The sequence below is a fragment of the Ornithodoros turicata genome, unplaced genomic scaffold (genome assembly GCF_037126465.1).
Source record: "Ornithodoros turicata isolate Travis unplaced genomic scaffold, ASM3712646v1 ctg00000882.1, whole genome shotgun sequence".
NCBI lineage: Eukaryota > Metazoa > Arthropoda > Arachnida > Ixodida > Argasidae > Ornithodoros > Ornithodoros turicata.
The window spans coordinates 376085-391041 of NW_026999409.1; the positions used below are offsets into that span (position 1 = coordinate 376085).

The window sequence follows — 14957 nt, forward strand, 5'->3', positions numbered from 1 at the left end:
GCAGTGCAATGTGTCCACGATGTAATAACCACATCTATGGAAGTATCTCAAGACTTTGAATGCTTATCTAGGCTTTCGGTGTGACCAGGCTGTCATCAACTTCTACTGGTTTTCTGTATTCTGAGGTAACTAAAGCAACGTTTGGTTACATAAAGAAACGTTTAATACATCGTATTAATTCAAATGCAAAGCCTACTGCGTTGCCCCCATGTCATTGGCTGATGGAGAAGGTGACAACCATAATGTACATATGAATAGTGACTCCTTTGGTTACATGAAAGCAAATGTGAATAGTTATAGGCTGTGAATATGGCTGTGTTGTACTATATGTTTTGTATATTACTATTGTATAAATTTTGTGTGTTGTGGAGGTTGTTCTACAAACGTCGCCTGATGAATTATTCATGAATAGGCGCTGCTGTTGAAGTCCTTTTCCATAGAAAGCTCTCAGTTTAAACTGTTGCTAATCTCCCTTTTTGTCGTGTGTCATCAACTGCATCTTTCAAAGTACCCAGTCTACTGTATATGAAGTTCATCAGTAATGTTAGAATGGTTATTCATTATTAAAATGCGATAAGAACCGGGCTGTTTGTTGGTACATCCTAAAAGCGATAAGAAAAGCTGTCATGTTAGTCTGGTTTATCCTGAAGCTGTGCATCGATTATTTTAAGCTCATAATCAGTCCTTTCATTTGCACCTGATTTCCTGCTTTGTTTCCGTTTTGGTGCCGTAGCACATAGAAATCTGATGGACATCCTATTGGAAAGCATAACTTGACAACTAATTACCTAAAATTTATGAATTAGCTTATGTTTTTGGGGAATTACAACGTAGTAGAGTTTTAGGTGAACCCAGTAGTTGCATGTGCTTTCCCACAGGATTTCCACCTGCAAAAATAGCATCAGTGCTGCCACGTACAGCCTTTTTGTATCTGTACAGGAGGAAAATCACAGTGTATATGTACATATTCCTATACCATATACATACACAGTGCTCTAGATATGTTGCATAGGTGACCAGTAGCTCGAACCTTTTTTGAACACGTAGTGGTGGTAATACTCTCCACTTATTGTGATGCATCATTGACTGTGTATTTGGAATACACCCACTATGCTGTATACATTGTTGATACTGTATCATGTTGTGCATTTTTGTCTACTTGTGAAATAACATGCGGTTGCACAGCACAGACTACTGTTTATTGCCTGCTCATTTCTTCATACTTGTGGAGAACGTCCAGCAATTCAATTCTTAAACCATGCAAATATTCGCGTCGGCAGCGTCGCGCACCTGCTGCAATTATGTTTCCAAGGCTGTCATGTTCGTCAGGCCTTTCCTGCAGCTGCTGATCAATGAGACGCAGTTCAGCATCAAGCCTTTCGTGGTCGTTCCTGGTACGTTTTCTTCTTGGTTGGGAGGATAAAGGTTGGCGAAGTGGAGTGACAGGCTGGTCTCACAGGGTCGTGTCGCAGCATCTTCACATGGTATATGAGGAGAAGCTTGAGCAACTGGGGAAGGTGGGGCATGTGGCAGCAAAAGGGATGTTGTAGGTGGTGATGTGCAGCTAGGGGTCAATCCCGAGAGGCAAACAGAACCTGTGTGTGATTCTGTCACCATACTCTCAAGTAATGACTGTGCTGTCTCACTGCTATTAGGTGCAGGCAGGGGACATATCTGTAAATTTCCAGATGTCCTGGATAGATTTCACGATGTCAGCCGTCGAATAGCATCGATGTTATAGGTTTCGCAAACCAACACTGTCTGATCAAACAGGAGCTGCATGGATGACAGAATCATTTCATCATTTAAATCACCATGATGCAGGAATGCTGTTTCTTTGTAACGGTCCTTGAATACCAATACTAACAGTTACTTAGTCCACATTGATCTTTTGCTCATTCGATGCATTTATGAAAGTATTTACACATATGTCGGCACAGTTCCCCTAAAAGTATGTAAAACCACCAAAATTTATTTTTGCTCATCCCTGTTCAAAACTAGAAAAAGAAAAGAGCGAGGGGAAAAAAAAGAAGACAAGAAGGGGAGTGTAAAAAAGCTTTGACCACAGTGCCTTACTTGCTTACCTCCTGGTGTTGTATATGTCTTTAAGGAAGAATAACTGCTTAAAATGTGTCCAGTCGTCGCTGTCTGCATCCACTTCTTCTATATCTCCCGAGCCCGCGCCGCTCCTCTTCTTTTGCAATATCGCTTTGAGTCGTTTCGCGAATGCATCTCGTAAGCTCTTCCATCTGTTTTGAACTTCAGTGACTGTATGGAGAGCAATGTGATTAATTGAACGGCGTTAAATTTTCAGATTCGCATTTATCATTGCGTTTTACAGTGAAAGCAGCTTAGAATTTACCGTTCCAGTTGAGCGTTTCGGCAACTTGAATCCACAAGAGGTGTTTTTTCTTCGGGTCCTTGTATTCACGGCTTCTCATATCCCATAGCGGCCTTCGCATGTGCACTTCAGCGACGAGCTTTTCATTTAAGAGTGCTTTTGACATTCCCGGTGAAACCATCTCAACTCCTCGAGGATGAAGGAAACACGACAAGAAGCAGACGACAGAAACTTAGAACCAGCAATGAGTACTTTATTTGACATCCAGAGGCCGGGTTAGGGAGAGGAGATTGCAAAAAGAATATACAGATGGCTGTCAACAAAAGCTTTTACTTTTGTCACAGCTCAAGAACGATCCGAGAACAGTGATATGAACAGACAAGGGAGATAGCGTATGAACCGAGATTGAGGACGCAGGAACATTCCTCTTGTGCAACGAACAAAGGCAAGTCGTCCCAGTTGCAAGACAGTTTGTTGCGATGGTTGTTTGGGAAGGAGACCGGAGTCACTCAGAGAATACGTTTCTTTTTTCGACAGAATAAATAATAAAAAAGGAAATGCGTATTCTTCGAGTGACTCCCTCGTCTACTTCGCAAACAACCATCGCAACAATCTGACTTGCAACTGCAACGACTTACCTTGGTTAGTTGCATGAGAGGAATGTTCCTGCGTCCTCAATTTGAGTTCATGCGCTATCACCCTTGTGTCTTTCATTTTGCGGTCACGAAATGGTAAACGGAACCCTCGGTGCACACATTTCTACGCCGCACGCCATGATAGTTTGCTTTTCAGGCGGCAACTTCCGGCAAGACACCCAATTGGTCAGGAAGGACGCGTTACTTCCGGCGTCAACCGTCGAGATCTGCTCACCGCAGACGTCGGCGAAACTGGCCTGCGCCTATTGTTTTCGGAGTTCAGCGGAAAACCGTCGAGCAGTCGACGCTTTTCCGTCGAGAAAACGTCGTATGCGGGTCGCGCTTAAAAGGAAAGAAAATAGGAGTTACCGAATCTAGTCCCTAAACTCAGGTGGTGCACTGTTGATAAAAGTACACTTCGTTTAGCATGATCTTAGAAACCATACTTCAACAGAATATTTATGTAATATGTTGAACATACGTATCCGTTCTTTTCTCTTCACTCGTCTGCTTTTTTACAGGTGACTTCCTCAGCGGAGCCTGAAGCCCCTTAGGTGAGACAGCATGATCATTGCAACCCACCATTCAGAGCAGACAAATGCTGTACACCATTTTTCCAGATTCCTTAGTTCCAGTTTTTTACCTTTTTGTTATTTGATTTACAGTTTGCTTTATCATGTGCACAAATATGATATTGAGGGGGACATTTTCTTGTTTACACTTCTTATCTTATAATCGTTGCTCAGTTAGATTACATCATTTGCATTCACCGGAACTGGAGTTGTGTATTGTGTATTTTCTTCTCTCAAATCAGGGCAGCCCATGTGTATGGCAGCTGAAGTCTTTCACCAGGGTAACATGCCAGAACAACTCCAGCAAGCGCTCTGCAGGTCACCTCTAAATTAAAGGAACGTACCTTTGATGCACTATGTCCTCATGAGATTTTGTTCCTGCTACAACTCTGCACTTTGTTTCATATTACCAAACAGTAACCCTACCAACCATTATCATACTGTAGGAAAGAATGACTCCAATGCAGAACAAGTGTTTAATCCAACACGAACGAGCAACTCTCGAGCTCGAGCTCTGACGATTAACGAAGCTGTACGCAGGTGGGGTCAGGTGATCCTTATCCTCTTCGCAATTTCTTATATTCCCGCGGCGTAGATATGGCGAGCATCTGGCTAGATCTCCAGTTTGTGCAGAAGCTGTACTGGTCGCCGTAGGACAGATCCACTAGGGAGCATGACTTTACAGGCACAAATGACGCCGTCACGTCCTGTCTGAATCTCTGTGACGCGTGCAAGAGGCCACAAGGCTCTACCAAGATAGAAGAAAAGAGTACTAATTCGCCCACCTGGAATGGCACGGTGGAGCTGTACTGGAAGCGATGGGCAGACGGTAGCTCGGAGATGTATTCGCGAGCCCATCTGCGCCAAAATTCGTCGAGCAAGGTTTGTCGAAGCTGCATCCTTTCAAGGAGCGAAGAGCGCGTATCATTGGCCACGCTACCTCTGTCTGAACAGTCCGATAGAACAGTTAATCGTTTTCCCACAAGAAAGTGGGAGGGACACAGAGGAGAAAAATCCCTGGGGTCGTCGGATATGTACGTTAGAGGCCTAGCGTTGATTATGGCTTCGCTTTCGGTGCGGACGGTGGTAATCTGCTTGAAGGATAGGCACGTTCGACCGAGGGACTTGCGCAAAGAGTCCTTCACCGACCTCACGAGGCGCTCCCAGAACCCGCCCCACCAGGGTGCGCGTTCAGCAATAAAGATCCATTGAATGTGAATATGTGTCACCAGGAGCCTAGTAAAATGGCGCCTGCCAGGTAGAATTATGGGATATAATGAAGGCTTGTCTAGGTCGCTGAAGACAAGTCGGGTTTTGAGTCGAAGAAGACCGTCAGTAGAATCTGAGAAAATCTCGAAAGTCTTGACAGAGTCGTGTCTTTCAGGATACAGACCGAAAGCTTCTAGTTGCACGGCCTTATACCAATAGTGTTCTGCTATGTGTTGTTCGTCAAGTGATAGGGAGAGAGATCGTTGGTCTGGGGCGCGAGGCGACCTTTGGCAACGTCGAACAAAACGGGAAATCCACGCCGTTACGGTTATGACACGCATGTAGCTACTGTAGTCAAGGAGAGTTAGTAAAGGATGAGAGGATACGTGAGTGTGCAGGACCGAGATCTCTTCAGGACATGAGCAAAGAGGCTCTAAACTCTGAGTTGATGAGCCGAGTGTGGAAGGCTCCGGAGGCCAGAGGGCAGGAGGTTGATGAAGCCATTGAGGTCCAGAGAGCCACGCATGGTTTCGCAGAAGCTGGGTGGCTGTAATTCCTCGCGATAGCAAATCAGCAGGGTTCTGATGCCCGGGACAATGCCTCCAAAGGTCTGGAGGTACATAACGCTGGACCTCTATGACGCGATTGCTGACAAATGGTGGGAGATTTGTTGGCGTTGTCCGAATCCACGATAGAGCAATCATGAAATCGGTCCAGGCGTAACATTGAGAGCGGGGGATGTTAAAAACTGCTGACGTAGTCTGGATTAGTCTTGAGGATAGTAAGGCGGCGAGAAGTTCTAGTCTCGGAAGAGTCTGACGCTTTAAAGGTGCCACTCTAGATTTGGCAACGACGAACGAGGTGCGTGTTGTGTCCGGGTTACGAAGGTAGACGACTGCTCCGTAAACCAAGGGACTTGCATCGCAAAATATATGAAGGTCAAAACTTTCGAAGTTCGTAGAGACATCAGGATCCAAAAGGCGGGGTACCGAGAAGTTTTGAAGCTTCGGGATTTCTGAACACCACCCTTGCCAGAGGTTGAGTTGAGAGTTGATACCAGAGGTTGAGTGTTCCGGTCTAAGATGTGTATCCCATGAGGCCTTTTCCTCCCATAGGCGCTGGAAAAGAACCTTGGCAGATATAGTGAATGGCACCAAGAATCCAAATGGGTCAAATACGCGAGATACGGCGCGCAAGACTTGTCCCTTTGTGCATGGGCTAGGCTTCAGGAACTCGGATACGGAAGACAGAGCACAGCATAGGTCATCGGTCGTGGTGCGCCAAGTAACTCCTAAGACGTTAACAGAAAGTGTCTTAGCACGGCTTAAACCTTGCTCTTCGAACTGTTTCTGAAGTGCAGGTTCGTTGGGGAGCCACTTGCGAACTGGTAGACCTGCCTTATCGAAAATTTGAATAGTTTCTTTGAACAACTGCAGAGCTTGAGGGTAGTCGTCTGCGCCAGTAACAAGATCGTCGACATAGAAGTTATCTCTCAACTTGCTGGTTGTCCAAGGGTACTCCAAGGCCCCTCAACCGGAACCGGACCGGACCCTGCCCTTTGTCCGGCCCTTTTAGAGCGGAAGCTGAGCAGAAGCCGCAACATCTCCGGATTGAGGTTGGGTCCTGTGGCGAGGAGATCGTTTAAGGATTGGGATCCTGGTCCCTTTGAGCTAATGTCAAAGACAATCCTCACTTTTGTAGTCTCCCGATCTTCGCGTATTACGGCATGGTGGGGCATGTAACATGCTTGAGAGACGAAGGACGAAGGGTTTACCCGTTCTGCATGGTCTAGATTAATATATTGTCGAATAGTTCTATCATATACCTCGAGAAGGCCTTTGCTTTGGCGGAGTTTCCTGGTTAGGACGTGAAGTCGTTTCAGAGCCAGCGACTTGTTATCAGCCAGAGTCTTGTTGCTCTCCTTCCATGGAAGACGAACAGTGTATCGTTGTTCGGATAACCGGGTTATCGCCGCGAATTGCTGAAGAACAGGGTCCTCTTGAGGTCTGGCGGGGCAAGATATATCCTCAATCCCAAGATGTTCAACATCCCGAAACCGTCGCAACTCCTGACTTATGGTAACGTCTGTCGCCTGTACATGTAATGCATGAGCCACTTGGGCATGAGGTTCGTGGTTCGACGCGATCCACTACCAATACCTTGGCCAAGGTTGGCCAAGGGTTCTTTGTTTCATATTACCAAAAAATAACCCTACCAACCATTATTATACCATTGGTGTACTACTGTGCTCAACCACTTCATCTTGCTCTGGGCATCCTGCAAGCCTGTGCAGCTACTTCAGCCCTTATTTGCTGGTAAATCTGGTGCCAGTACAATTCTTAGATGAGCTGTGTGACAGTGTAAAATAGAATATATCCTGTGTTCTATTAAAAATAAAAATTATGCATGTATAGCATATAATATGTATATGTAGATGTTAGGTCTTAGTTATTGTACTATTTGAGCGAAATGTCGACATTTCAGCTGTTCGAACCTGATGCCCTCGTCCTTGACGCACAAACAAGAGTGCCCACACCCTTGGAGGAGACTGCATAGCTGAGGACTCTGTCCCGGTGACTGTGAAGAAAACAGATTTCCGCCAGAAGACGAACAAGTAGTTTACTTGAAATAGCACCAATTACTTGTTTTTTAATTGCAAAATATTGGGCATGCTACGTGAGTACTGGGGTTTTTTGCTTCTTTCCAGTTACCTCAACTGGTGACTTCAAGCTTACGTTACACAATAATATAAGATGGCAATGAAGCAGGCGAAGTGGTGTCGTTAGATTATGTCCCTCAGCCTTAGGGTTATGGATATATTACACAGTATTGGAAACCTGGTTGAACAATAAATTTGTTAAACGACAAACAGTTACCAGAAATAACTACGATGTGCAGAATACTCTTACACAATACGCTGCAGTTGAGTTTCTGTAGGCATGGTGGTTGGCAATGCTAAATGTTCAGATTTACGAGTGCTCAACATTGAATACAGAATACGTGACGTGCTCATAAATAAATTATTGCATGAAACATATTCTTAGGCAAACAGCAAGTCCTTCGACCGAAGGAAATTCAGCCATCTGTAGAACAATAAATGCAGAGTAAATCAAAATCTCCTGAAGGCGCGAAGCTGCTTTCAATAATAACAGTAATTATGCCGAAGAACACGAGTTGAAACAAAGTAAAACCAAACATTAGACCACCCAATCTTTTACGATAATTCGTGCAAACAAATCGAGCAACAAAGGGGGCATCTTCCAAATTTCACAGTCGCACTTCACAACGCACTTCCTTCACGTAAAAATAAGTGCAACTGACGTAAATATAACTGCAACCACCAGACGCTTTCCATTGGTGACGGCGATACAACCAATACACGTTGCGGTGAATCGCTAGAGGCCCACGTAACTCGTCAGCAAAACTCTCAAAGCCACGAAGGTGCGTGAGTTCCTTGTTGTGAACGGCCGCAGAGCAGAGGACGAATACATTTGATGAAAAAGTACCGCTCACATACTTGCCAGCTCAAGTGTAACAAACGATTCACACACAAAACGCTGTTCATTATGGCGTGCTATCCGAACGCCTCCAACCAAGGAAACGTAATGCTTCAACTTCAACCCTCAGACGCGACCAGATACCTTGTGACCTTCTATGTGCGACTGGGAGGCGACAGGGCGACAGCCACAGCGGGCTCGTAGCATTACTTGCCATTGCGCAACACGGGTGACATAACGGGGCACAGAAGTGCGGTCCGTACAGTTACACCATCGACGGGAGAACGTGCGCTGGAGAGGAGGAACGCGGAACAGACATTTCAAGCGCGCGCTCCTCGCAGAGTGGAGCGATTTGTGGCATATTAGATTCTCGGCGGGAAGAACAGTTTCCAGCGAAAAAAAGTATGGGGGTTCGGGAAATTTCATAGTCCCTTTAAAAATGAACTTCACCGCATAGGACGCTCCTAGCGAACCATTATCTCGAATGATATCGTTACCTGCCCTGATTTGTTGAAAACGGGAGGCGTACGCCTTTTCTGTGACAATTATGAACAGCACAAGTGTCACAAAAATGGCGTACGCCTCCCGTTTTCAACGCTATCCCGTGATAACGATATCATTCGAGATGATTGTTGGCTAGAAGTGTGCTATGCACTGATGTTCATTTTTAAGAGTGCATGCGTGTGTTGCCGCATCCAAGATCAGCGAGGGGGATGAGGGGAAGTGGGGCGAGTTTTCGTATCCCCCCCCCTACCTTGGAGGTCTGGCTATGCCACTGATCCCCACCGACATTATAAGAAGAAAGTGTTGTCAGAGAAAATGTTTGTTTGTGAGCAACGAAATGTTCCTAAAACACCTTTTGCATTGATTGTCACGTCTCAGGTTATCATGAGCAACTAAAAATCGAAAAGGTTTAGTTGGAAAGGTGATGCCGACGAGGCTGCTAGCTAGTCTTCAGTGGGCAGGTTTAGCTGGTGCTCCACATAGCACGATATATCAACATATGCGAGGTGACATTATTTCACAATGGTGATATTCTAGTTCTATCACAGCCTGTCCTGACAGCTCCTGCACCTGTCCTGAATCGCATACTGCTTTAAACGTTTTTGTGCACTCATGGTTTTTAATTTTGCGTGTGCATTTCGCATTCAAGACAAAGTTCATTTTTTGTATATCTACTTGTGGCTTGTTGAAGAGCCGATTTCACTAACAAGCAGGTGGGCACTAGTTGCAAGCTTTAGTAAGGGAGTACTAGTTTTAAAAAAGCACAGGGTACATTTGGTCATCCTATATCACCAAAATCTTAACGAGCAAAAGTACGTCCTATTTTTACGTCCTTTTTTTCCAGCGCGTGGTGGGTGGTGCGCGGGTGAGGAGCTGTCCGGGTGCTTACCAGCGGGCCGAAGGGCTCGGCGTGCCCTTATCGTTGTGCATTTTTCACCCTGGGCCCTCTTCTATGGCGATTTTTCTGCCTGGGTCGACTTCGTTCATAAGTTTTTTCGCTACAACATCCGTGTAGTAGGCAGTTCACATGCAAATATAGGGACATGCGCACCGGCAACCATACCAAGCGACGATGCCATCACACCTGGCCCTGGGCCGACCTCATTCATGATTTTTCCGCCTGGGCCGACTTCAGTCCCATTTTTTTCAGGTGGTGCGTGAGTGATTTACATGCAAGTAGGGACGTGCACACTGACAACACCTGGGCCGAATTCATTCACATTTTCAACCTGGGCAGACTTCATTCGTAATTTCTTCCGCTACAACAGTTGCGCGGTGGACGGTTTACATGCAAGTATAGATATGCAAACCATAGCCATATACAAAAATACAAGATGAAATTTATTAAAGCCAAATAGTGCCAGGAATTATGTTGTGACTTTGTGTGAAGGAGAAATACCCAGCCAAAAACATGAAACGGAAGAAACACAATACAAATAATAAAGAATATGGGAAGCTAAGTTGAATATTCCAACACGACACAATTAATCATTTTTCTTATGACCGGAATAGCACACATGCAAGGAAATAACGAGAAACACGATCAACAGCTAATAGGGAGCCAAACCCATGCATCATCCAAACAAGAGATACAATATATCAAAACGATAAACATGCACTTACTTAACACTGACTAGCAGAGAAACACTCTAAACGGTGCATCTGCCAACGTGTAAACAACAGACACATGCAGGAAAATAATATTGAAATAAACTATCAAACAAGAAACATTTACAAATTCAATGAATTGAAATGGAAATAATCTATCTTTTGAACTATCATAAATCCATCCTTGCGACCAAATCTAATCGAACAATATACAATTTTCATCCCACTTAGGCACTATAAACATTACCTTGACAGAGGTATCCAATATGCGGTACAACCAAGCCAGCTATCTTTGTTACTTGGGCCTGGTGGGGTCATTCTCTCCCTCCCTCTGTACAACCCAAAGCGAAGAAACCGTACATCCTTTGTCAATCTGTGGGGTGGGGACTCTCTCCCTCCTTCATATTCTTTCCTCCAAAGGGGAATATTCTTAGGACTGGTCAAATTTGCACAGAGGCGAAATTTTTTATTGATCAACTATCACAAATAGATGTTAGTATCATTCGATTCTCAAGAACACAATAGGAATTCTATCAAAACAAACAGTAGCAAGCAAAAAATCTAATCTACGATCAGACATCAATATCACTGCAAACTGGTTTTAGACAAACAGTATCTAAGCAAGCGAGAAACATTATACTATCCTTAGTGGAAACAATACTCAATTAAAACGGGAAACGTTGCAAATTGTATTTCAAGCTGTTGTTAATCAATCAAGAAATCAACAGACACAACTAATGAATTATGCATACATAATTCCCAACTCACAAAGTATCAATCGAGTGAACATCTGAAGCAAAGAGAGAAAGTCAAGTTTATTCAATGATAGAAACAATACTCTTAAAAAAAAACAATAAAAACGAGAATCAAATTTAATTACATATTTTTTTATGATAACTTTGCAACAATAATTTCTACACGCAGAAGTCACAAACAAACAACACATCTGAAATGTAATTTAATGTAAAAGTGTCCTACAGAGGAAATCAACAGACACAACTCAGAAATACCTTTCCAATTCGTAGAATATTTTTATTAATATCAATCGCGTGATCATCTGAAACAAAGCCAATGCAGTAATTAATTCAAGCAAACATTTTCTAAGCAAGCAGCACGAATACACAAAAGAAACTTTTCATTCTTTTCATTTTCAGTCCTTTTCATTCAGGACATACTAGTGGATTCGAAAAGAGAGGGAAGCTGCTAACCATACAATTCCCATACATTTTCGTCAAGGTTCCGCCCTCAGGGAGTAGGGGAATTCTCCAGCGGTCTTGGTACACAATATAGTTAAAGGCCATAAACTCGCCCCCACCCAAGTCAAGATAGGGAGGGGAGGACTGTATAGCGTGGTCTTGTACATAGAATCATTGAAAGCACACGTTTTTCCTGACACATCGCATCTTTTTGTAAAACATTTTCCATAATTCTCACAGCGGGATGTTATTGATATTCTAAACCTTGTGAGGTCCTACCTGGCACCCTCGCAGGAGGCTAACGCTCCGTATTGGCCTTGGGCGACCGCAAGTCCCCAAGGTGAAGGGAGGACCCCGGGAGGAGAAGGGACGCGGGGGAAGACAAGGAGAGAGACAATCGGGCTTTGACGGGCGTTGTGTATATAGTTGTGTGCTTTGGCGGCAAGATTTTAAACCATGTAAGTCACATCTCTTGTGTCCGAGTCATTCTTGTTTGACAACAGGGAACGGCTTTTGGCTATTAGAGCACCCACGGTACGGTTGACTGACCGGGAGGACATTGCGGTAAGCGAGGAGGGTGAAAGAGGGACTGGTAGCACAGGTAAGTGTGTTAGTCTCAGGAATGGTTGTAGAAGCCAGACCGAGATGGGACATCTCGTGGCGGCGATTGGTTCGAATCCCGCGGGTAACTCCTCAGCTTGGGAAACGGTCGTAAGCAGGGAAGAGCTCTTAGAGGCACAGAGGTCAGACTGGTTATGTCAACGGGTGTCCGGAAAGCTGGCGGACAATAGTGCAGCTGACACCGGGAACGTTGACAGGGATTTTGATGGCTGCCTGGACTCATACTTGTTCAGTGATGACAGGCTCTTGCTGCGATACGCACCCGGCTTGGACGAGGAGGACGAGAGTGTTTCCCCTTTCAAGGTGGTGGTTCCGAGGAGACTGCGAAAGGTATTTATGCGGTACTTCCTGACTCAGCTCTGGCATATCACGGAAAGGGTGAACCGCAAGCATAAGGATTGGGATGAGCGTCTACCTGAGTTGGGCTTTGCAACCAGGACGACGGTGAATAGGTCGACAGTGTTTTCTCCTGCGTACTTGATCTTCGGGAAAGAGATGAGCTTTCCGATGGAGAACGTGCTGAGACAGACCACGCCGATTGCTCGTAGCCTGTCAAAGTGCGCGAGCGAGTTGCGTAGTCGGCTCTCGGACGCGGTGACTTGCGCGAGAGAGAGCCTAGACGTCGCTTGCACTGATCAGGCGCTTCAATACGATAAGGGACATCGTGCCCTGTTGTACGAAGTCGGGGATTTGGTCCTAAGGCGAACGCATCCACTGAGCAATGCTGCGATGGGTTTCGCAGCATCGTTGGCTCAGCGTTGGGAGGGGACCATTTCGAGTGGTATCTCGGGTATCCCGCCTGACATATCGAATCCGCCGTGTGGAAACGGGGCAGGAGGCTGGTCCCGTTCATGTTGGTGATTTAAAGTGCTACAATAAACGCCATCGAGGGGCTGAATCTGAGGTCTGCGATGTGTCCCGAGAGCCGGAACAGAACTCGGGGGGTTCACACCCGAGGCGGCGTGCTAGGACTCTTTGTTCCACCCGCGGCGGAGCACGAGAAGCGGGACAGCGGTCACATGCATACAGTTTGCGCGTTCGTTAACCATGCTGTGCTTCCGCACATCTGCTTGGAGGTTTCTTGGCAGCAGAGCACGACCAAAGGATGGCGCCCCGCGCTCCCGTTCTGGGAGTAGACGGGGCAGCGCACGGGACCGAGGGGTGCTGGATCGACCAGTCCAGCCCGCTCCTCCTCAACGCCGGTCGGCAGCAACTTGGACGGCACAGGTCGGGGACACGACGGCCTGCTTCGTGTCCCACACGCGGTGGCGCCACCAGCCCAGGCCACTGAGGGGTGCAGAGCCGGACAGCGTGGCTGCCACCTTCAAGGGGGATGACCCTTCAAGACCGCAACCCCAGCGAGCCGGCCGAAGTCTACAGCGACGAGGAGGCTGCACGTTTGAGCAGCACCTGCAGGGCCTGGTCATCGACCGGCCTACACACATCTGAGGTCCGCTCCACGCGAGCACCGTCTCTGCCCTCGCTGGAGCCACGCAGGGTACCCCGGACGTGACGCCAGCAGCACCCTCACCTGAGGAGCCTATGGTACTTGCTGCGGCCACCCCGGACCTGGTCGTCGCAGCTGCCATCAGGTCCTTCGTGCTTTCCGCCCGGACCTCATCGACGGGACAGACCCCAGAGGGACACCGCCCATCCTTGTGCCACAGCCGGTTGGTCCCCCAGTTGTGCCAGAGACCGCGAGGCAAGACCGTATGGCGTTCGACTCGTTGCCGACCCGTGCGTCCCTGGATGAAGATCTCCTCAAGTTCCTGAACCCCAAGAATGTGGCCTTGGCCTTAGGTGGAGGTCCTCCATGGCACCCTCGTACGAGGCTAACGCTCCGTATTGGCCTTGGGCGACCGGAAGTCCCCAAGGTGAAGGGAGGACCCCTTCATCTTGGGGAATCGCGTTCGCTTTTAGAGGCTCTGTATTGGCCTTGGGCGACCGCAAGTCCCCATGGTCAAGGGAGGACCCCGAGAGGAGAAGGGACGCGGGGGAAGACAGGGAGAGATGCAATCGGGCTGTGACGGGCGTTGTGTATAGTTGTGTTCTTTGGCGGCAAGGATTAAACCATGTAAGTCACATCTCTTGTGTTCGAGTTATTCTTGCTTGACAATAGGGAACGGCTTTTGGCTATTAGAGCACCCACGGTAGGTTTGAAGCTGACTGGGAGGATTTAACCCATAACCTGAAAACATAATAAATTTTTAATCAATAAAAGGAGCACTGTGTGGAAACCCGGTGTTTCCACAACCTCGGGGCGTCAGTCCGTCCGTTCCGTCGCCAAGGAAGACACAGCAAACGAAAAGGGTTCAAGCAACAAACAAGGTTTATTCCATACCTTCTCACAGCAAACAAGGCAGCCACAACTCAAGGAGCCGAACCCAAAAAAGAGGCCGTGGTTTTCGTGCCTGTCCCTTATATAGCCCTTTTACGCCCCCTACTTCTGGGACGCGTGACCCCATTCCGCTTATCAGGTGTTTTACACACGTGCCGCTCAGTGACGCCCACACTCCCCCCTCCCTAAATCCATCTACACAGGAGTCTCAAACGTCTGGCATGTCAAGGACCACGTCATCCGGGATGGCTGGAGGACCTTGCGGGCCCCGTAGGAGGTCTGGACGGTGCCGCTGTAGCACGGCCACTGCTGCTGCCACGTCGGATCCTGTGGATCGAGCTTCTCGGAGGGCTTCCACTTTTGCGCGGTGGAGGGGGCCTCGACGATGGGCGGAGCGGTGCAGCTCTGGCACCCCGCAGACTGGGCACAGAAGGCG

At 47.0% G+C, this 14957-nt stretch overlaps 1 protein-coding gene across 1 annotated transcript in view; it reads right to left on the reverse strand.

The window, feature by feature from the left end:
- LOC135375509 (uncharacterized) overlaps positions 1 to 14957 on the reverse strand; it is a 32524-nt gene that overhangs the window by 10216 nt on the left and 7351 nt on the right. The window lies entirely within an intron of this gene.